The sequence below is a fragment of the Muscardinus avellanarius genome (genome assembly GCF_963383645.1).
Source record: "Muscardinus avellanarius genome assembly, chromosome: 13".
Taxonomy (NCBI): Eukaryota; Metazoa; Chordata; class Mammalia; order Rodentia; family Gliridae; genus Muscardinus; species Muscardinus avellanarius.
Genome location: NC_137799.1, coordinates 73046021 through 73067064, shown reverse-complemented (window position 1 = coordinate 73067064; position 21044 = coordinate 73046021). Strand labels below are relative to the sequence as shown.

General features: G+C 41.2%; 1 protein-coding gene across 1 annotated transcript in view; it reads right to left on the bottom strand.

The window, feature by feature from the left end:
- PGM5 (phosphoglucomutase 5) overlaps nt 1–21044 on the bottom strand; it is a gene marked incomplete at both ends in the record, with an annotated part of 190040 nt that overhangs the window by 88000 nt on the left and 80996 nt on the right. The window lies entirely within an intron of this gene.

Sequence of the window (21044 nt, the reverse complement as noted above, 5' to 3'; positions counted from 1 at the left end):
AACTGGGAGTGAAAACCTATCACTGTCTTTGGGCTGTTGAAGACACAGCTCTAAATAGTACAGTTCATTTTTCTCCAACCACGTGCCCACCCAATAGCACTGAGTTGTGGTAAACTCTGTGTGTGTCTGTTGTTGGCGGTCCCACCCCATATCATACCAAACAGATTAAAATATATGCACACAAAATCTTTATTTTTTGCTCCAAAAGGCATCTTGAAAGGACTTTTTTTTAAAAATTCCACTTTTGAAATGAGGTGCCAAGTCATTCATTTAATTAACTATTGGCAATGATCTCTCATCTCTGGTGCATACTCGAGAATCTTTTCAAAATGACAAAATATATTCTACAGATTATTTTCAAGTGTGATGAGTTCTTGAATACTAAATTTAATAATAAAGAAACAACATGTCAAACTTTATACATATTTAGTTATGCAGTTAATCATGCTGGCCTTGCAGTTTTCTTCACTTTGGAGCTCGGAGTATTTTTGAGGTCTCTTACATGTGTAGGGCCATGAACCTCAAAGGCCCGAGGCCAGGCACTGAAAGTCCCAGGAATTGGTAAGTGGCCCTATGTGTGTGTGGACATGTGTGCAGGTGTGGGGAGGGTAGAGGAGTGGGTATGACCCTAGTCACGACCTTAGGTTATCCCTTGTATAGTATAGTTTCTGGGACAATGCTGCGTCCCATCCTCTAGTATCCTCATAACATTCTGTATATATTCTACTTATTTTCAGAAGGTCCTACAAACTTATTTCTGAATGTTCCATCCCAGAATTCCCTCATTTCCTCTGCCAATGTCCAGCAACATTAGTAATGCTCCTGTGGAAGACCAAGTACAGATACACACAGTCTTGGCACACCAACCAAGTGTTGAGCTGCTGCTGGGTTTTTCCAAAAGCTCAACACCTTTTCTGTGCTGATGATTTTGCACAAGAATGGTGAACATTCTTAAAACCTGCCAAACATGCTGTAAGAAGTAGTCAGCCATCACCCCTGCAGAGTGACACAGTCCAAGAAGGGCAAGGCTTCTCTGGAGGCACAAGGAAAGCAGCGTTATGACAGGAGGCAGAGTGGCTCTGGTGGACAGAATAACCCAGAAAAAGACTAAAGCTACAAAGAATATTGTGTTGAGGCTTAAGTGTGCTGAGCCCAACTGCAGATGTAAGAGAATGCTGCTGTTAAGAGGTGCAAGCATTTTGAACTTGGAGGAGATACAAAGGGAAAGGGCCAAGTGATCCACTTCTAAGCTTCATCTTTTGTTTTGTTATGAAGACAATAAAATTGAGGTTAGAATTTGAAAAAAAAAAAAAAAGCTCAAGACAACATCAGAACATGAAATGATCACTCCACTGCAACAAATTTTCCAGCTGGATGAAATATGACAGTTGGGGCTTTATTTTCCTTCATGAAACCAAATGTGCATATCCAACCCAAATGAAAATGGCAAATTGACTTCATATGATGTCAACTTTTGTTAAACTTCTAGCAAGATTACATGCATGGCATCTCAGATGGTGGCACTCAGGGTCTGACCAACCCAGCACACAAGCTTGGATAAGGTTTTCCTCCCCTTTCATCAAGCTGGAAAACAACCTTAGATGGAATAAAGCTGGTGGGACTTCCTAAAGGGCTTCTCAAAAGAAGCCAATGCTTCACATGCTTTCTAGATAAAAGAATCACCTCGGAAGCTAATTAAAAATGCAAATGCAGCCGGGCGTGGTGGCATACTCTTGTAATCCCAGTTCTTGGGAGGCTGAGACAGGAGGATCACACAGGTTCAAAGCCAGCCTGAACTACTTAGTGAGGCTCTCAGCAACTCAGTGAGACCCTATTTCCAAATAAAGTATACAATAGGTCTGGGAGTATAGCCCAGAGATAGAAAAGCCCCTGGGTTCCATCCTCTGTACCACACACACACACACACACACACACACACACACACAAATGCAAATTCATGGACTTCTGTTGGGACATCCTGAGTTAATAGAACTTGGTGAGAACCCAGATCTATACTAGAACAAGTAGTCTTTCTTTTTTGGGGAGCTTTTTTTCCTAGGAAAGTTAAAGAACACTGAGTTAAGGCAAAGTACAATGGTTTCCCCTTACCAGGCGGATATGTTCCAAGAAGATGCCTAAAACCTTCGGCTAGTACTGATGATACTAGATATACAGAGTATTATATGTTTTCCTATTAACATATATCTGTGAGAAAGTTTAATTTCTAAATTAGGTATAATAAGAGATTACCTACAATGATAACTAATAATGAAAGAGTAATTATAACAATCAAAATTGAACAATTATAACAAACAATTATATGGCCCAATTTTAACAATCAAGCATCACTAATCCTGTGCTTTGAGGTCATTATTAAGTAACATAAGGGTTACTTGAACACAAACACTGTGATACCCCTACCATCTATCTAATAGCTGAGATGCCTACTATGTGACTCCAGACAAGTAGCCTACAGAGCATGGATGCACTAGACAAAGAGACGACTCACACTGCAGGGAGGACAAAGGGAAAGAGAATGAGATTTTGTCGTGCTCCTCAGAACAGTGCACAGTTTCAAGCTTAAGAATTTTTTTATTTCTGGAATTTTCCACCTAATTTCTGACCATGCTTGACCATGGGTAACTGAAACTGCAAATAAAGAAGAATTGCTGTACATGCAAGCGACGGTATGGGATCAGAACTGACCACCACCCTCTCCTCCCCGGCCATGTCACTGGGGCTCAGTGGCTTCTGAGGATGCTGCTGTTTGGAAGCCGAAAGGGCTCTGATCTTGGAGGCCCCAGCACAGGATACCCATTGCTGACCTTGGCATTGAGGAAAAGAGTCTGTCCTCCATTGAGGTCGTACTTCCCTGTTTTACCTTCCAGTGATTCTAAAACTTTGCAATTCCTAGACAAGCCATGCTTTTACCCTCCATGGCAGGACCATACTGCCCCCCTCACTCCAACTATCTAACTCTTCATTGTTCTTTAAGTCTGTTTCTAGGGAGCGCCTTCAGAGCCCCAGCACTACAAACTAGGTTTATGTGCCCCCAAAGTTCATTTGTTAAACCCTAACCCCTAGCATGATAGAGGTGGGAGTTTGGGGAAGGTCCTGCCCTCACGACTGGGATTTGTGGCCTTATAAAAGAGGGCCCAGGCCCAGAGAATGGCCCTCTTCTGCCATGTGAGGGCAGAGAAACGATGGCCTTCTGTGAGTCAGAAAGCAGGCCCTCAGCACACACGGAATTTGCTGGGATCTTGACCTGGAACTTCGCATCCTCTAGAATGGTGAGAAATAAATTTCTGCTATTTTAAGCCATTTAAACTCTTGTACTGACTGGACCAAGACCCAGAACAAGAGAAAGCTCCTCCTGAGATTCCCCCTGGGCCCAGTGATAACTGAACACAGCACCACGAGCATCCCCACCATAACTCCTTTCATCCTTGAAGTTCCTTGTGCACCACTAGCAGCTTCAGGAGGAGAACGGCTGTGTCCTGCCTAAAGACCAACTCAGGCTCAGGGCTCGGCCTTAAAGAGGACCTTGAGGCATATCTGTTGATTAAAAAGATACTGTGGGCTATATTCCAATGGGGTAAGAAGGAAGACCAGAAATCCCAGAGGTGGGGAGGTTCTAATATGCAGAACACATCAGCTTTGAGAACCAAGAGATTGCTGCTGAGGGAAGTGGGCTATGCCTGGAATAGAAACAAGGCTTGGGAACCCCTGATCTCACTGAGAAGAAAAGAAATGTGTCTTCTCACCAATTGTTAATGGGATTAGCACAGGCTCTTGGCTGCAGGATGGAAGCCTCTGGATGGGGACAGGCCTTTGCATGCAGATGTGGGTATCTCAAGGGAAGCCTCATGCACACATTCTTTAGTATCCCCTGTCCCCCCAAAAAAGACCTTGGCCCAGATGATTCAGCTACCTGATTTTCCCGGGAATAGCACTGGGAAAAGCATCATGTGCTGTCTAAGAATGTGGGGGAGGGAGGTCTTGTTTCTATCATTTTGGCCTATCTTGCAGGACTTTGGTTCCCTGGGAAAAATAACTCAAGAAGGTAGATTTCAAAGATGGAAGTGAGTCTAGGATCAAATGCAGCTGGAGGAGACAATCTATCTGCCTACAAGTGGAAGAGCCTCCTCCCTTGAGGCCACTCTTTCTCTTCCATCTTCCCCATTTGTAAAATAAGTGATAGTTTATTTCAGTGGAATGTCCATGGGTTTGCAATAAACCATTCTTTCAACCTTTCACTAATTTGATTTGCTTTGGTCCCTGACAACTAAAATGCCTAGATTCAAACAATTATTCCCACCAGACTACAGACTAGAAAACTCAGGCACCACACGATTAAATTGTTTGCCTAATGCCACAAACTGATAAGTAGCTGCGTGAGGATTCAGTCCCTGTTCTATTTGATCCAATTCTCTTTGAACATGAGACCTTACTCTAGACACCACTAATCTGAAACCTCCAGGAGGCAGTGGTTACCTCGGTGCAGCCATGATAACAATGCGTCACAGAGAGGGGAGCATCCACATAGAGGATGTGAAACTTGTAAAGTTCTCACTAAGTCAGGAAGCCACATTATGAGCTGGGCTCATAGAGAAAGCTAAGATGCTGACTGCTCACCATCTCTGAGCTTGTCCATCCTCCAGGACAGCACCAGCAAACCCTGTGATTTATGTTCCAGAGTCAGCCGGAGCTTGCAGGCACCAGCTTTGCAGTAGCAAAGAAAATGGATGGGCTGCCAGGGGACGACTTCCCTGCACGCACCACGCTTCCTTAAAAGGCCTCCAGGGTATATACAGTTCTGACACAAGGGCAAAGCTAAATCACAGCTGGGCCTCTCTTCCCCCTTATATGGCCAAGTATTACAATGGCATCCTCCCTTCTGACTTACGAGGCAGAGGAATAAGGAATGTCGATCAGGAGACGTGAGGATGCTTCACCAGGGGGAAGACATCAAGCTCATCAAGCTGGCGAATGACTTACAAGGCCAAGGGGAACAGAATGCGTGCTTGCTGAGGGTGGGTTTTTTTTTTTCTTTTAACTCTGAAGAATAAACACTTTTGTCCTTCTCTTAAATACCAACATTTCATGAATCCAAAGGATTTGTGCAGCTTTTTCCCAAGTATTGAAGAAAGTGAAAATAAAGCAAGAATAAAAAAATGTAGGCTTTATCTTAATAAATGTACCCCTCTCCACCCTTGCCTTTATTTCCCATTAAACAGACAGACATAACACACACACACACACACACACACACACACACACACACACACAGAAAACCAAACACATATATGCACACACAGACACACACATAGACACATACTCATATACAGACATACAGAGACTCGCAGGAGTATACACAGGTATACACACACACACACACACACACACACACACACACACACATACACACAGCCAATGTAGCATCTGAAAAGAAGGGACAATTTCATTTTAAACAGAACACCAGAATAAGACAAAGGATCAGTCCACTACAAAGAGTTCTTATCTTGAAAGGGCCTTAGCCACATTCCTAGAGGTTAGACCAAATTTTCCCATCCTCAGGTTAGAACCAACAAAGACAAGAGGGTGTATTAATGGGAATATTCGAAAAGTACTTTATACATTGTAAACTATACGGTTCCCACAGTTGTTTGTAACCCTGTGACAATGTCCTTCTTAGATTGGTATTTTTAAATTACTCTTTATTATACTTTTTAATACATAAATGGGTTTCTTGGATGTAACCACATATAAGTTATGTCATTATTTAAACTCTCTTTACCCTCGTGATAATTCACTTGCATGTGGTCAGGACACTGAATTTATTTAAAGTACACACTGGGTCAAATGACACTCCTCTATGCTGCCTCAAAAAGCCAAGAACCCCGAGGGCAGGCATGCTACGTGTTAACCGCGAGCTGACAAGCCAGGGAGCAGAGGGGGATTCTGGCGTTTTATACACGCATATTTTTCTTTGCCATCCACAAGTTCTATGCATGTGGGAAACAGCTTGATGTGAAACTTAACAATCTGTAAAAGCACCTGCAATCCCCAGATAGTATGGAATAAATAATAATGCTCAAGAAAATGACGTGCCACCCTCCCTTCAGTGAAATTCCCCAGATAAGATGTGTTTAATAAAATGTTTAGCCTGAGAGTTCAACACTTTTAGGGGTGGGGATAATGGGTGTTGAACCTAGAGGCATTCTACCTCTGAGCTACACCCCCAGACCTATTTTCTTTTTTTTTAATTTGAAACAAGGTCTCAGTAAGTTGCTGAGGCTGGCCTAAAGTCTGTGAGCCTCCTGTTTCAGCCTCTCAAGAATTAAGTTCACCACCATGTCTTGCTTCAACTTTTTTTTTTTTTTTTTTTTTTTTGGTGGAACTGGGGATTGAACGCAGGAACATTCTAGCTCCAAGCTTTACCTCCAGCTCTATTTTTTTGCACTTTATTTTGAAACAGAATCTCACTAAGTTGCAGAAGGCCTCGATTAGTAGCTGAGGTTGGCCTCAAATTTGCAATCCTCCTGTCAAACTCCCAAGCACTGGGATTACAAGTGTGCACCACCATGCCTGGCTAGCTTCAACTTCTTAAAAGCCAAAATTTACTACATCAGACACTGCTAAGCCCAGACACAGGTCTTCATCGGAAAACATTCTATTTCAGATCCTTAGGTAATTCGAACAATGAGGAAATCTCTCAAACTACTCAAAACCGACTTTCTACCCACCAACTTTATTAATAGCTGCATTTGAAGCAGAAAGAATGAGCAGGCACAGAGAAAGAATGTGATGTCCGTGTCACTAAGGTCCAACATGCAGGCAGTGGAGCCCCCAGCCTTCAGGTGTCCATGTCGTTTCTAGTGTCTGCACACGCTCTAAAGGACCCAAGAGGACCTCTAGAACATGATACCTAGCTGTTGAACTTCAAGAACTGGGGAGGTTCCTTCCAGGAATTGCGAACCAAGCAGATGGTGTGCAGGTCTTCAGGCATTATACTTTTATAACAATTAACTGTTCGTTTAAAATTTTTAATATACTTTTATTGGTGCATTATAGTCTCAACAATTACGTGTTTAAAATGCAGATTATTAGCCAGGTGTGGTGGCACATGCTTGTAATCCCCGTGCTTGGGAGGCGGAGACAGGAGGATCGCGCAGGTTCAAAACCGGCCTCGCTGGCTTAAGAGACCCTGTTTCCAAATAAAAATATAAAAACAGGTCTGGGAGTGTAGCCAGGAGAAGGGTTTCCAAGAACCCCAGTACCACACACACACACACACACACACACACACACACACACACACAAACACACATACACACAAATGCAGATTATTTGGCTCCAATCAGAATGACTGGATCAGAATCTCTGGGTGGGGCCCTGGAATCTGCATTTTTACAAAGTCACTCCAACTACCTAAACCCCATCAAGATCCTTCTTCTTATGCACTCTAACGTTGAGACCCACTGTTCTGAGCACTTTAAAAATGCATAGGGCTGATTGAGGGTGTAGCTCAAAGGTAGAATGCTCCTGGGTTCAATGACCAGTACCATAAATAAATAAATAAGAAATAAATAAATAAATAAATACTTAAAAATGTAGCAAAAAGCAATCATCTTAGTCTATTTTTTTCTTTTTTTCTTTCTTTCTGGGTTAAATCTCCCCCTTTTGAAAGCAGAGAGGATGATAAGACTTTGCATTTGGATGGGTGGGGGTGAGACAGAACCGGAAACCCCAGTCCCTTTGGTACCACTCTATTCACTTTAAGCAGCCCAGTTTCTCTTCCTTAGTTCCCGAACATACCATCCCCAAGCTGAAAGGCTTAAGATACTATCTGTGCAGCTGCAGATAAAAATACTCACGAACCCACAACTGCAAAGTGATGCAAATGACTCTTCAAAACACGCACACAATCTCCCCAAGACTTAGGGCCAGGCAGCCATCAGGCTCAGCCACATCTGCACGAGTAGAGAGATTATCCTCCTTGTCAGTCTGGGTTTTATCTTCAATTTTGTCTCCCAGGGACAGCACCATGGTCTCTGACATACCGTACATCTGCATGCAATTTCCACATAATGGGAGCAAGGCTCCATTATTCTAAAGCCACAAGTGCCATTACAGGTCTTTCTGCCAAAACCCATATTGCTCTTTTGTTACAAAGCTATACAAATATTTGTGTTTTCTGTTTAACTTGGCAGCATGGAGAACGTTCAGTCTTTCTACTGCTCTTGCTTTGAAATGACTGCGGGTCTAAGTTTTAATTTTGTAAAGGAGAGCTCTGTTATTAAAAAAAAAAAAAAAAGTCCATCACTGGGAGCTGCGAGAGAAATGGTGCACAACCCAGACAGCACATTTGTATTAAAGCAGAAGCTTAAAAATGTATTTTAATTTTTGAAGATCAACCTACAAGGAAGTTGACTTTTTGGTATGATCTACTTTGTGAATTTTGATATGAGTAGATTCATACTTCTAGCACCATAACCAGGACACAGAATAATAGTTCCATCACCCCAGGACTCCCACATGCAGTGATATCCACTCCCCATGCTAAATACTGCTCTGTTTTCATCTCTGTAGATTGGTTAGTTTGAGCACAATATAAATGAAGTCATTTGAGTCAAGTTCTTTACACTCAGCACAATCCCGTCATCCAACTTGTGTGTATCATCAGTTCTGTTGATGGTGGAGTAGTATCTCATTGTATCAGTTTTACTCATTCACCTGATGAATGGCTTTAGGCTTTTTCCAGTTTGGGTGTTATTAGGAAGATGAGTGTTATAAATATCTGTGTACAAGTTTTGCATGAATATAAGGTTTTATTTCAGCCAGGCATGGTGGTGCATGCTTGTCATCCCAGCATCTGGGAGGCTGAGACAGGAGGATCGCGGTTCGCGGACAGCCTCAGCTACTAGGTATTGAGGCCCTTTGCAACTCAGTGAGACCCTGTTTCAAAATGAAGAATAAAAGATAGGGCTGGAGATGTAGCTCGGAGGTAGAATGCCCCTGGGTTCCATTCCCAGTACCACAAAAGCAAACAAAAATAATAAGGTTTTATTTCTCCAAGGTATAGACAGAACAGCAGGGTTGCAGGATCATATGGTAAGCATCTGCTCAAGTGTATAAGCAACTGACAAATTATTCTCAGAAGTGGCCTTACATCCCATTTGCATTCCCGCCAACACTGCATGAGAGCCCCACACAATGTGTGTCCTCACTGACACTTGAGATTTTCTCTGCAGACTAGCATTTATGAATAGGAACTCTTTTATTTCTACCTTTCCACTCAATAATTCCTTTTCTTGCCTTAGTGCATTGGCTAGGACATCCAGTACAACACTGAATAGTAGTGGTGAGAATGGACATCCTTTCCTTGCCCATGATCTTAAAGGAAAAGTGTTCAGTCCTACCATTAAATATAATTTTTATCTGCGGCTGTCCTTTATTAGCTTGAAGAAGTTATTGTCTATTCCCACTTTTGAATAAATGTATTTTTGTCAAAGTATTTTCTCTCAATTGATAAGATTATTTATCTTATTTCTGCTAATAAAGTAGACTATATTAATTTTTAATATTAAATTAGCCTTACCTTCCCAGGATAAACCCCACTGATATTTTTTTCTTATATACTGATAGGTTTATTATGCTAATATTTTGTTTAGGATTTTTATATCTATGAACGTGAGATATACTGGTGTGTGCTTTTCTTTCCTAATACTATCTTTGTCTGGTTTTAATGTTAAGTAATGCTGGCCTCTAGAAAATGTCTTGCTAAGTGTTCTGTCCTCTTCTATTTTTGAAAACTTAGGTATAATTTTGTAATGTTGGGAATAATTTACTAAGGCACCTTTCTACACTTAAAAGTTTCTTTCTTTCTTTCTTTCCTTCTTTGAAGGCTTGAAACTACGTAATCAATTTTTAATAATCTCAGAAATATTCAAATTATCAATTTCATCTTGGGTGAGTGTTGATCATTTGTATATTTAAAGAAATTAGCCTATTTATCCAAGTTGTTGAACTTATTTATGAAGAGTTGTTTGTAGTTCCCCCTTATTATATTTTAATGTCAACAGATTCCAAAAATTACTGCCGAATTATGTGAAAATATAGGCCCAGTAGTGCCAAAACTGTAATTTTTTAATAATATAACAATCTGAATTTTTTAATAAAAATTTCCAGTTTTTAAATGTTCAAAAATATTTTAAAAGTTGCCAGGCGTGGTGGTGCATACTTGTAATCCCAGTATTTGGGAGGCTGAGACAGGAGGATCTGAGTTTGAGGACAGCCTCAGCTACTTAGTGAGGTCCTTTGCAACTCAGTGAGACCCTGTTTCAAAGCTAAAGAATAAAAAAATCGGTCTGGAGGTGTAGCTCGGAGGTAAAATGCCCCTGGGTTCAATCTCCAGTACCGCAAAAAAAAAAAAAAAAAAAAAAAAATTAAAAGTAAAGTGTTAAAGCATTAGTTTGTTGTTGGGGTCTAGAAAACAACTGGTAGTATCTCTATAAAGTAATTTTGTGCGCATATATGTGTGTGTGTGTGTGTGTGTGTGTGTGTATGCGTGTGTGTGTATGTATACAAATTTATGGTGTATATGTGTGTATTGTGTATTCTCCTTTGAAAACAATTAGATCTCTATTCTCGAGATGCCCAGCGATCCCTTACATGTCATTGGTTAGACACTCAGTGGTATAGTAACATATGTTAAATATAACACCACCCAGAAAGATATTCACCAAATTGTAAACTTGTCCCGGTGCTAGACTCCCTGTGCATTGCCATGAATATCTTTCTCTTTAAGGTCTATCTTTCCATGGCAGTTGCCAAGCTTCCCTTTCTCCACTAACAATGCCCTTTATCAGAGTCTCTTCCTGCAATTAGAATCCAGAGGAAACGAATCCCAAAAATTGCCATTAACTTCTGTTGTCAAGTTTTTGTTTTTGCTTTTTAGTTGTACTAGGGATTAACACCCAGGGGCATTCAGCCTCTGAACTACACTCTAGGTCATATTTTATTTTTTATTTTGAAACAGGATCTCACTAAGTTGCTGACCTGTGATACTCTTGTCTCAGCCTCCCAAGAACTGGAGTTATAGGCATACACCACCACACCTGGCTGTGCAGAAGTTTTAATACACAAGTCACTGAAGAGTGTGTCATGTCCCATTTGATTTTAATTTCAAAGTGAAGTGAACTGTGGAGACAATAAAGCTGAATGTATGTCACAAATACTTCCACATACAGATCGGTTCCCAGTCACTGTCAGTGATGGGGAATCAGTCTCAGCAACCTAGCGAAACCCTGTTCCAAAACAAAAAGATAAAATATATAAAGGGCTATGGGTGTAGCTCAGAGGTAGAATCTCCCTGGGTTCAATTCCCAGTACCCCCAAAATAACAATAATAATAGTAATAGCAATAATGATAATAATAATGATAATAATAATAATAATAATAATAGGAAATCAGAAATCAGCAAGAATAAATAGGAAAGTGTTTTTTATTTTAATGTATCTGTTCTTAGTTTCAAGCGGGCTCACTGAGCTATGAGAGCACAGCTAATTCAGGAGCTGAGTATATGCCACAAATACTTCCACATACAAACCAGTTCCCAATAACTATCAATGATGGGAAATCAGTCTCCGAGACCTAGTGAAACCCTGTTCCAAAATCAAATACCTAAATGGGCCAAAAAATACACATGGGAGCACAGTGCAGGGTGAAAAGCTTGGGTCTTGGAGTCAGATAAACCGGGACCTGATCTGAATTCTAGCACCTTCGCTTTCAAGAGCATGACCTAGAGCCTTGGTTTCAACTTCTACAAAACCTGGTGAAGAATGGGAGTGTTTAAATCAGCTCTTCTAGCTGTGAGGAACAAAGCCTCAACTTAAGTTACATCAAATGATAGGGTAGGCTTTTCTGGGATGAAGTAGTTTGTAAGAACACAGTTGAGAAAGACAACACAGAAATTTCAGTCATGAAGCCACACCTTCCAATGACACCCAGGGAATGCTGAACGCCTGACCTCCAGGAGAGAGTCCTTGTTGTTCCACATCAGCAGGTCACATGGCTTGTCAACCTTGACCCTGACATCCCTCCATGGGCTTGCTGGGCTTCCTTTCTATATATGCATGGTTTATCTTCCAGGTTCTACTTTCTTATCACTCTTCCTTCCATCAGCCACCCACCACCTTGAGACCCTTAAATTGCTCTTGCTCCTTCTCACCTGCTACTGATATATTCAAATCACTAAATTCAAGATTCTTTAAAGCAAGAATCCTCGCTGGGCATGCTGGGGCACACCTGTAATCCCAGTGCTTGGGAGACTGAGCTAGGAGGATCAGAGGTTCCAGGCCAACCTCAGAAACTTAGTGTGCCCCTCAGAAACTTAGTGAGACCTTGTCCCAAAATTTAAAAAAATAATAAAATAGGGCTAAAGGTATAGCTCAGAGGTAGAATGACCCTGGGCTCAGTCTTTCATACCAAGGAGGAAAAAAAAAAGAGAGAAAGCAAGAATCCTATAGGCTTGACAATTCCCTGTTCTGGCAGAGCTTTCTGATCTGCCTCAAAGGACACTGATTTGTGTGTAACTAGGCTACATGGAGCTGGCTGCCCACCCTGGGGCAAATCCAGTGCAGCCCGGAGCTTCAGCTTTGCTGCAGGGAAAATGAGTTACACTGTGCAAAGCAGGCAGGACAAGCTCCCTAGAAAGTGTGCAGGTGTTGGCCCCAGTGCTGACATTTGTGGTACAGTATCTCTTTCAGATCATATCTGATACAAACATGTACAAGATGCCTGATGTCCAGCAGTCACAAAGTCATCAAGTACTAAGTACCTATTATGTACAAGGCACTATTTTATAGGTACTAAGTTTATAATATTGACAACTTGGATCCTCCCTTTAATGGAGGAGATAACCAAGATATATAACCAAATCTGCAAGTCAACTCTTAGATATACAATCAAGAAAAAAGAAAACTTACATTCATCTACAAAGTTGTCAACATTATTCATAATAGCCATAAGATAGAAAATATCCAAATGTCCATCAATGGATAAATGGATTGTTTTTAAAAAGTTGTATGCCACATAATGGTATATTATGCAGTCATAAAAATAGATGAAATTTGGGTACATATTACAATATGGATGGACACTGAAAACTACATGAAAGAAGCCAGACATACAAGGCCTCATATTGAGTCCATTCATGTGAAAGCCTAGAAGAGGGAAATCAACAGAGAAGGAAAGTAGATTTGGGGCTAAAAAGATAAGGAGGGCAAGGGGATAACAGCTAAAGGGACAGGGTGGTTTCTTTTAGAGGTGATGGAAACTGCCTAACATTATGGGGATGTTTGTAGATATTTGTGGCTATACTATAAACCACTAAACTGTATACTCGAGATGAGTAAGTTATGTGGTTATGTCAGTTGTATCTCAACGAAGTGACCAAGGTTCTAAAAATTCATCACATATACAGAAAATGAATAAAACAAGTGCCCATGGGTCAGAAAAGAAACAAAGGACTGAGATAAAGAAGAATAGAAAGAGGTTCTCTTGTAGATGAGGCAATCAAGGAAGGCCTCTGAGGGGCTGACACACAGGCAGGGCATAAGAGGAGGGACTCGAGCCAGCTGTGGGAGAGACAGTTCCAGTGGAGGAAGGAGCGTGAGCAGAGACCCCAGAAGGAAAGGACTCAGTGGGAGAATGGACACCCCTTTCTTTGCCACTTGGAATTAAGCGATTAAGAGTGATGCCAAGATAGAGGTCTTTTGCAGCTAATTCCAGTTTATTTTAAAAGCCAGTTTAATAGCACTGTTTGGCACCTTGAAGAGCAATAATTCACTTTGAGGTCCTACTCCCTGATTAAGATCCTATGTCCCAAAGAGATCAAAATTCTAACACCAAATTTTATACCTTTGACTAACTAGGTGCTCAAAATGATTTACAAGTAATATTTTGTACAGTAGGCCTCAAGGTACCTTGTCAATGCAAAATTCGAAGCCCCTAGTCTTATTGGTTTCAACCGAATTCAAGTCTGAACTTTGATATTTGCTGTGTCCAACTAGGATTGCTTCCTTGAGAGTCTCTTAGGAATGGTATATGGTGGTCCCCTCTTATCCTCAGTTTCGCTTTCCACTTTCATTTACCTAAGGTCAACACAGCCCAAAATGTCAAACACAAAAATTCCAGAAATAATTCATAAGTTTTAAATTTCACACAAGTCTGAGTAGCATAATGAAGTTTTGTGCTGTGCCACTACTATGTCCTGCCCAGGATGTGAATTGCGGTCTGCGGTGAGCCTCAGCCACTTAGCGAGGCCCTTCGCAACTCAGTGAGACCCTATTCCAAAAACTAAAACAAGACTAAAAAATAGGGCTCGGGGTATAGCACGGAGGTACAATGCCCCTGGTTCCAACCCCAGTACCGAAAAAAAAGAAAAGAAATGAAATTGAATGCTCTCCCTAATGTACAGAAGCTAGGGAGAAAATGGGTCATAGGTAGAACTCTAGATGAAGGGGATACGACAAATGAGCAAATAAGACGGCCTAACTGAGGGGATGGGAGGGGGGAGAGGAAAATCCTCTAATGCACATGATGTACATTAACAAACATATCAATGTCAATCACTAAGCCAAACATGAGAAGGAGGGAGGGGGAGGGAATGGGGTGGGACTCTGGTAAGGGCTAATTGGGTGGTGTGTGCATATGTGTCTCCACCATCTTGTACTCATTCCATTAAGATGTATGACTACAGTGCACCAATAAAAAAAAGAAAGACAAAAATAATCATTCTGCCGGGCGTGGTGGCGCACGCTTGTAATCCCCGCGCTTGGGAGGCAGAGACAAGAGGATCACGCAGGTTCAAAGCCAGCCACGAGCGCTGGCTTAGGAGACCCTGTTTCCAAATAAAAATGTAAAAATAGGTCTGGGAGTGTAGCCCGGAGGTAGACGGGCTTCCAGGAACCCCAGTACCACCAAAAAAATAAAATAATCATTCTATTTTTATTAATTACTATTTTTAATTTTTATGTGCCTAATTTATCAATTAAAGTTTATCATACATTTATACATATAGGATAAAATAGTATATATAGTCAAATACTTCTGTGATTTTAAGCACCCACTTAGTATCTTGCGCTGTGTTCTCCATGGGTAAAGAGAGACTACCATATTTTATAGAGGACAGTTCCAGCCATCTGCAGAATGGTCTGCTAAGTAAAGAGTAAAATTACTTTGGTTCTACCTTCCCCTCCTTTTGGCCGTGAACCCGCAGTAAGCAAAAGGCTGAAAGAAACCAAACCAACCTCTTTCCCAACCTCTGTTTTATGTATTTCATTTTTACAAGGTTCAGTGAACAAAATGTGGCCTTTAAGCAGAAGATCACTATCATATGAGTGCTATATCTGACTTGGAACTTGATTAAAACCAAATCTGTTCAATGGCCAACAGGTCAAACGTGCCCTGTCCACGCTGGGGAGTACTGAGGAGCTGCATAAACACAGTCTTCCAGCGGATTTGAATTGTCAAAATAAACACAATCTGGTCGAAATGGGAGTGTGCTCAGTAGTGACTCTCTGTTTTTAAAAGCTCTGGAATAAAAATTCACAGCTTGATTGTCTCAAAAGAATCTTTGGGGGGGGGGGCGGGTGGAGCTGGCTAATGGATTTGTTTACAAATCAAAGCTAAATCAGAAGGAACTTAAATTAGCTGCTCTCAGCAATCTTTAAAATAGAAAAAAAAAATTGTACTAGGGCTTGAAACCTGAGGCATTCTATCTCCAAGCTATGCTCCCAGCTCCTTTATTTATTTTTATCAATTCATTATTTGGTACTAGGAGTTGAGCCCAGGGACATCTCAGCCCTTCTACCTCCATCTCAGCCCTTTTACTTTTTGTTTGTTTGTTTGTTTGTTTGTTTTATAACAGGGTCTCTCTGTGTTGCTGAGAATCTCGCTATTTTGCTGAGGTTGTCCTCAAACCTTTAATCTGTCTCGGCTTCCCAAGTACTGGGATTATGGCATGCACCACCATACCTGGCCTATTTTATTTTTGAAACAGTCTTGCTAAATAACTGTGGCTGGCCTGGAACCTGTGGTCCTCCTGTTTCTGCCTCCCAAGAACCAGGATTACAGGCATGCAACATCATGCCTAGCTAAAGAGAATATTTTCACATTGATTTTGGAATAGCCCTAAATAATTCTCTGAAATTAGACACCAGTTTATAAATGTACAGACTCGCGGGCTGTCGGAGCCCAGTGAGCACTTCCTGTTCCACTTTCCTCATTTCATAGAGAAGTGACAAAGCCACTTGACCAAAGTGCACATTTGAACAGCAGTGGGATCAGGGTTAGAACCATGCCTGAAGGGACAAAGGTGTTTTCTTTGGTTTGCAGGAGTATAATAGCAGCAATTAAAATATCAAAACTACACTCTCTTTGATCTAGAGATTATAATTTTAGAAATGACTAGTACAGAAACACTAAGTATAACAAAGTAATATATATCAGAATTGGCATCAAACTATTGTGTGTAGAGTTGAAAATTGGAAGGAATCTACATGTCCAATGATAAAGAAATGGTTGAGTACAAGGTTTCCTCATATCCAGGCATGGTGGTGCACACTTGTAATCTTAGTATTTGCAAGGATGAGATAGGAGGATCACAGGTTCGAGACCAACCTTAGCAACTTAGTGAGGCCCTATTACAAAATTTAAAAAAAAGGGGGGCTAGTGTGCAGCTCAGAGGTAGAACACCCCTAGACTCCCCAGTACCAAAAAAAAAGAATTCTGTTACCATGCAATGGCATAAAACAGCTGTTAGAAGAGTATTCAAGTGTCCTAATAGGGATCTTCATGACAAACTGTAGCGTGGAAAAAGCAAATTCAGATCAAAGACTGGGGATGACCTCATGCCTTTATTTTTTTTAACAACAAATTAAAACTCTGTGTGTGCTGTGTATGTGTACACACATACACACGCACACTCAAATGTGCACAAGCATTGTCTACAAAGCCATTGTGAGGGTTTGGATTTAGAATATCCCCCAGGCCTCATGAGACAGACAAGGCAGCCATGTCGGAGATGGGACCTAGATTCTGGGAAAGGATCCCTGGGGGTGTGGCCAAGGACAGAGTTTCTGGGGCAGGATGCTGTGTCTTTCTCTCTCCTCTCCTCTCCTCTCCTCTCCTCTCCTCTCCTCTCCTCTTCTTTCTCTCTCTCTCTCTCTCTCTCTCTCTCTCTCTCTCTCTCTCTCTCTCTCCTCTCTCTCCTGCCACCACGAGCTGATAACAATCTCTTTCTTTGCTTTCTGCTTCTCACTGTCATGCCTAAGGATCTATATAGCCCCCAACTCCAGCTTGGCAGCTGATGTAAATCGAATAAATACATGGGCTGAAATCTCTGGACCATTAGAAAAATAATCCTTCCTTCCTCTAAGCAGTGCAAGTCAGGTGTTTAGATCTTAGCAGTAGGAGCGCTGGCTGAAACAGCCACATTGCATTCTTAATGGTTGTGATATATAGAATGAGGGATTAAAAAAAGAAGAAGAAACACAACCAAAGAACTCAAGATATTACAATAACCCAAGCTTCTTGAGGCTTCCCACATGCAAAAACAGGTTTGCAGTCTGTAAACATCCCCACAGGAGCAGCGGCAGCCCTCGGAGCACCTTGGATGGAGGAGGTTTGGGCACCGCATTGAACTCTGTCAGCCCAGTCTCTGATGTGGAAAATGATGTTCGCTCCATCTTTCATAAAATGATATTCAAATGCAGGTTTCACTCTCCCCAACAACCTCCTCCCTCCAGCTGTTTCCTTTAGGAGGTAATTATGAAAATCCAGAGCAAAAGAGTCCAGGCAAGTCCATCATCCTTATAAGATGGAATGGACTCAGATTCTCAAGAATCTATTTTTCCCCTTTAGCTGTTATGAGATAATTGGAGAAGATTCAAAATATTAACTGTCTGAGGTTTCTCTGAGTACACGTTCCATGCCAGTGGCTGAGAATCACGGACAGGTTGCCTCTTTCGGAAAGTTTAACCTAAGCTAAGTAAAGCAAGAGCTTTAATAGCTGCATTAAATCCCTGTGTTCTTTGTAAAAATGCTTTTGTGATGGAGACAAAATTTATTATTATAATTTGAGTAGTCCAGGCTGAGTCGGGCCTCCTCTTTCCAATAAAGTTTTTTTTTTTCTTTGCCTGCTCAGCTCTTCCCCCTTTGCCTACACTCTAAAGAAACTTCCTCTTGCTAACTTGACTCTGGGGTTTTTGACAATATCAAGAGATAGGACTGGGAAGACTGAATCCAGGAGGTAAAGAATAAAATGGAGGATAGTGGGGAGTGGTACAAAAGAGAAAATGAAGGACGAGGACCCCATGTTGGCTCCAGTAACAAGGAAAGGGAAGAGGAGGGTGGTAAGGATCTTGGGCAACAGGGCTAGGATCTGCACACCGGGTCCCTTTAGTGTGTTCTAAGAACGGGAGGTGGAATGCAGCAGCCCTTTTTAATCCACTCTTTGTTATTTCTTGACTCGCAGTCCCCAGATAGTCATATTAGTCCCAGGATTCATCTAGGCTATGCAGTATTCTAGGAGAGAAGGTGGGTCTGATGCTCAAAAAGTTGTCCTTGAAAGAAGTCAAGGTGTTAAACGGATTGCTACACACTCCTGAGAAAATTTAAGTAGTCGATACATGTCATGATGATTATTTGAATTTCAAAAGGAAACTTAGATTCAAAGAAAGAATTAAACAGGCGAATAAAGTTCCAACTGGAAAAGCATAATCATCTGAAAGCTTTCTGGTGTTCTCACTTTTGATCATATAAAGCAAGATATGGAGAACTAACTAACATGTATTTAGAGGTATGGAAAGGGAAATCTAATATTTTCTTTAATATGAGAAAGTTGAAGCCATTTTTGTACCTGGGGGCGAAAAAGGCTTCAAGTTTCCATGTCAGAAACAATATCCAGGGAGATTTGATTACAGGAAAGCTGATGAATAAATTTAACATCCTTGAGCCTGGAGACAATCAGTATTAAACTGGAAAATAAAAATTGAAGGTTACTTTGGGAGGTAGAAGGATTTACATAAGTACTCTGCTTTTTGTTTTGTTTTGTTTTTTGCAGTATTGGAGATTGGACCCAGGGGCATTCTACCTCCAAGCTATGACCCCATCCCTATTTTTTATTCTTTATTTGAAACAAGTCTCACTAAGTTGCAGAGGGCCTCACGAAGTAGCCACGGCTGGCTGCAAACCTATGATCCTCTTGTCTCAGCCTTCCCAAGTACTAGGATTACAAGTATGTGCCACCACGCCTGGCTCATAAATACTCTTTTAATTTTTCTCTAGATTATTTCTTTTATGTGATATATTTATATATAGGATATATATGGCATATATCTTTTATTTTATATACTTATATGTATATATTATATATATTTTTTGTGGTACTGGGGATGGAACCCAGGGGAATTCTACCTCCGAGCTACACCTCCAACCCTATTTTTCATTCTTTTTTTTGAAACAGGGTCTCACTGAGTTGCAAAGGGCCTCACTAAGTAGCTGAGGCTGTCTTTAAACCGCGATCTTCTGGTCTCAGCTTCCCAAATGCTGGGATCACAAGCTTGTACCACCACGCCTGGCTCTGTATATGATATTTTATGTTAATACTATAATTATAAATAATGACACCTCTGCAAGTTGAGTTTAACAAGCATTTTGGAAATAGAAGCATGAGATGTATTCATTTAACCTTCCAGAAAACACATGGATTTTTAGGTCCCAAAACCATACCTCATGTATATCCAATGCAGGCATAAGAACTGGGGAATAAAATTAAACTATAGCCAGGCATGGTGGTGCACACTTGTAATCCCAGCATTCAGGAGGCTGAGACAGGAGGCTCACAGTTCGAGGACAGCCTCGGCTACTTAGTGAGGCCCTTTGCAACTCACTGAGACCCCTTTTAAAAATAAAGAATAAAAAATAGAGCTTGGGATGTAGCTCTCAGGTAGAATGCCCCTGGGTTCCATCCCCAGTATATATATAAAAAAAATTAAACTATAATGGCCATTTTTGCTGGGTTAGAAAACTCAACCCTAGAAGAATAACAAATATTCCATGGTTAAATTTCAAACCCATAGAAAGACAAGAGAAAGCTATATATTTCCAAAAGGATTATTTTTGAGAACTTTTCCAATAATACATGCTCATTTTTCACAGCATTTTTATATTTAAATGATATCCCAAGACACAAAGAAGAATTTTTTTTTAATTAGTGCTAAACTGTCAAGAAAATACTGCAAGCTGGATATGGTAGTGCATGCCTGTAACCCCCTTATTTGGACACCTGAGACAGGATGATAGCAAGTTCAAGGCCAGCCTCAGCAACTTAGCAAGTCCCTGTTTAAAAAACAATTAAAAAGGGCCCGAGGTATAGCTCTGAGGTAGAACGTCCCTTGTCCCTAGGTTCAACCTCCAGTTCTCCCCACACACAAAAACAAGAAAAAGAAAACGAAAAAGAAAATACAGCAAACAAGAACCAATCTCGGATACCCAGATACTGTTCTTCCTCCCAACAGCATGAAAACTGAGTCTTACTTGAGGTCACTGGCACCCTTCCCTGTGCAGCAGAGGACTGAGAGGTCCAAGCCCATATATGGCTGTTATTCAAAGGATGAGTGTGGATGACAGGATTAAAAAAAACTGCCTTAGATCTCCGTACCGCAATAGCTGCTAAGCTCAAGATGGGGGCTGAGAAAACCCGTGTCCCGCCCTTCTTCAGATGTCAGGACAAACAGAACAAGCTCCAGACCCAAGACAGGGCAAGGGGCATGGACCAATGGCAAGCTGCGCAGGAGAACGTTGTCATGGCATCATGATACGTTTTTCAGCCCAACATATACTTGTTTCATTTAACTCCTCCAAACCCCGATGGAGACCACTGTTAAGTGGTGGCATTTTGACTTCTGAAAGATGTTAGAGCAAGAAGTACTTCCTGAAGTCAGAGTACCAATTGGGAGTTTGGATTGACTCCAAT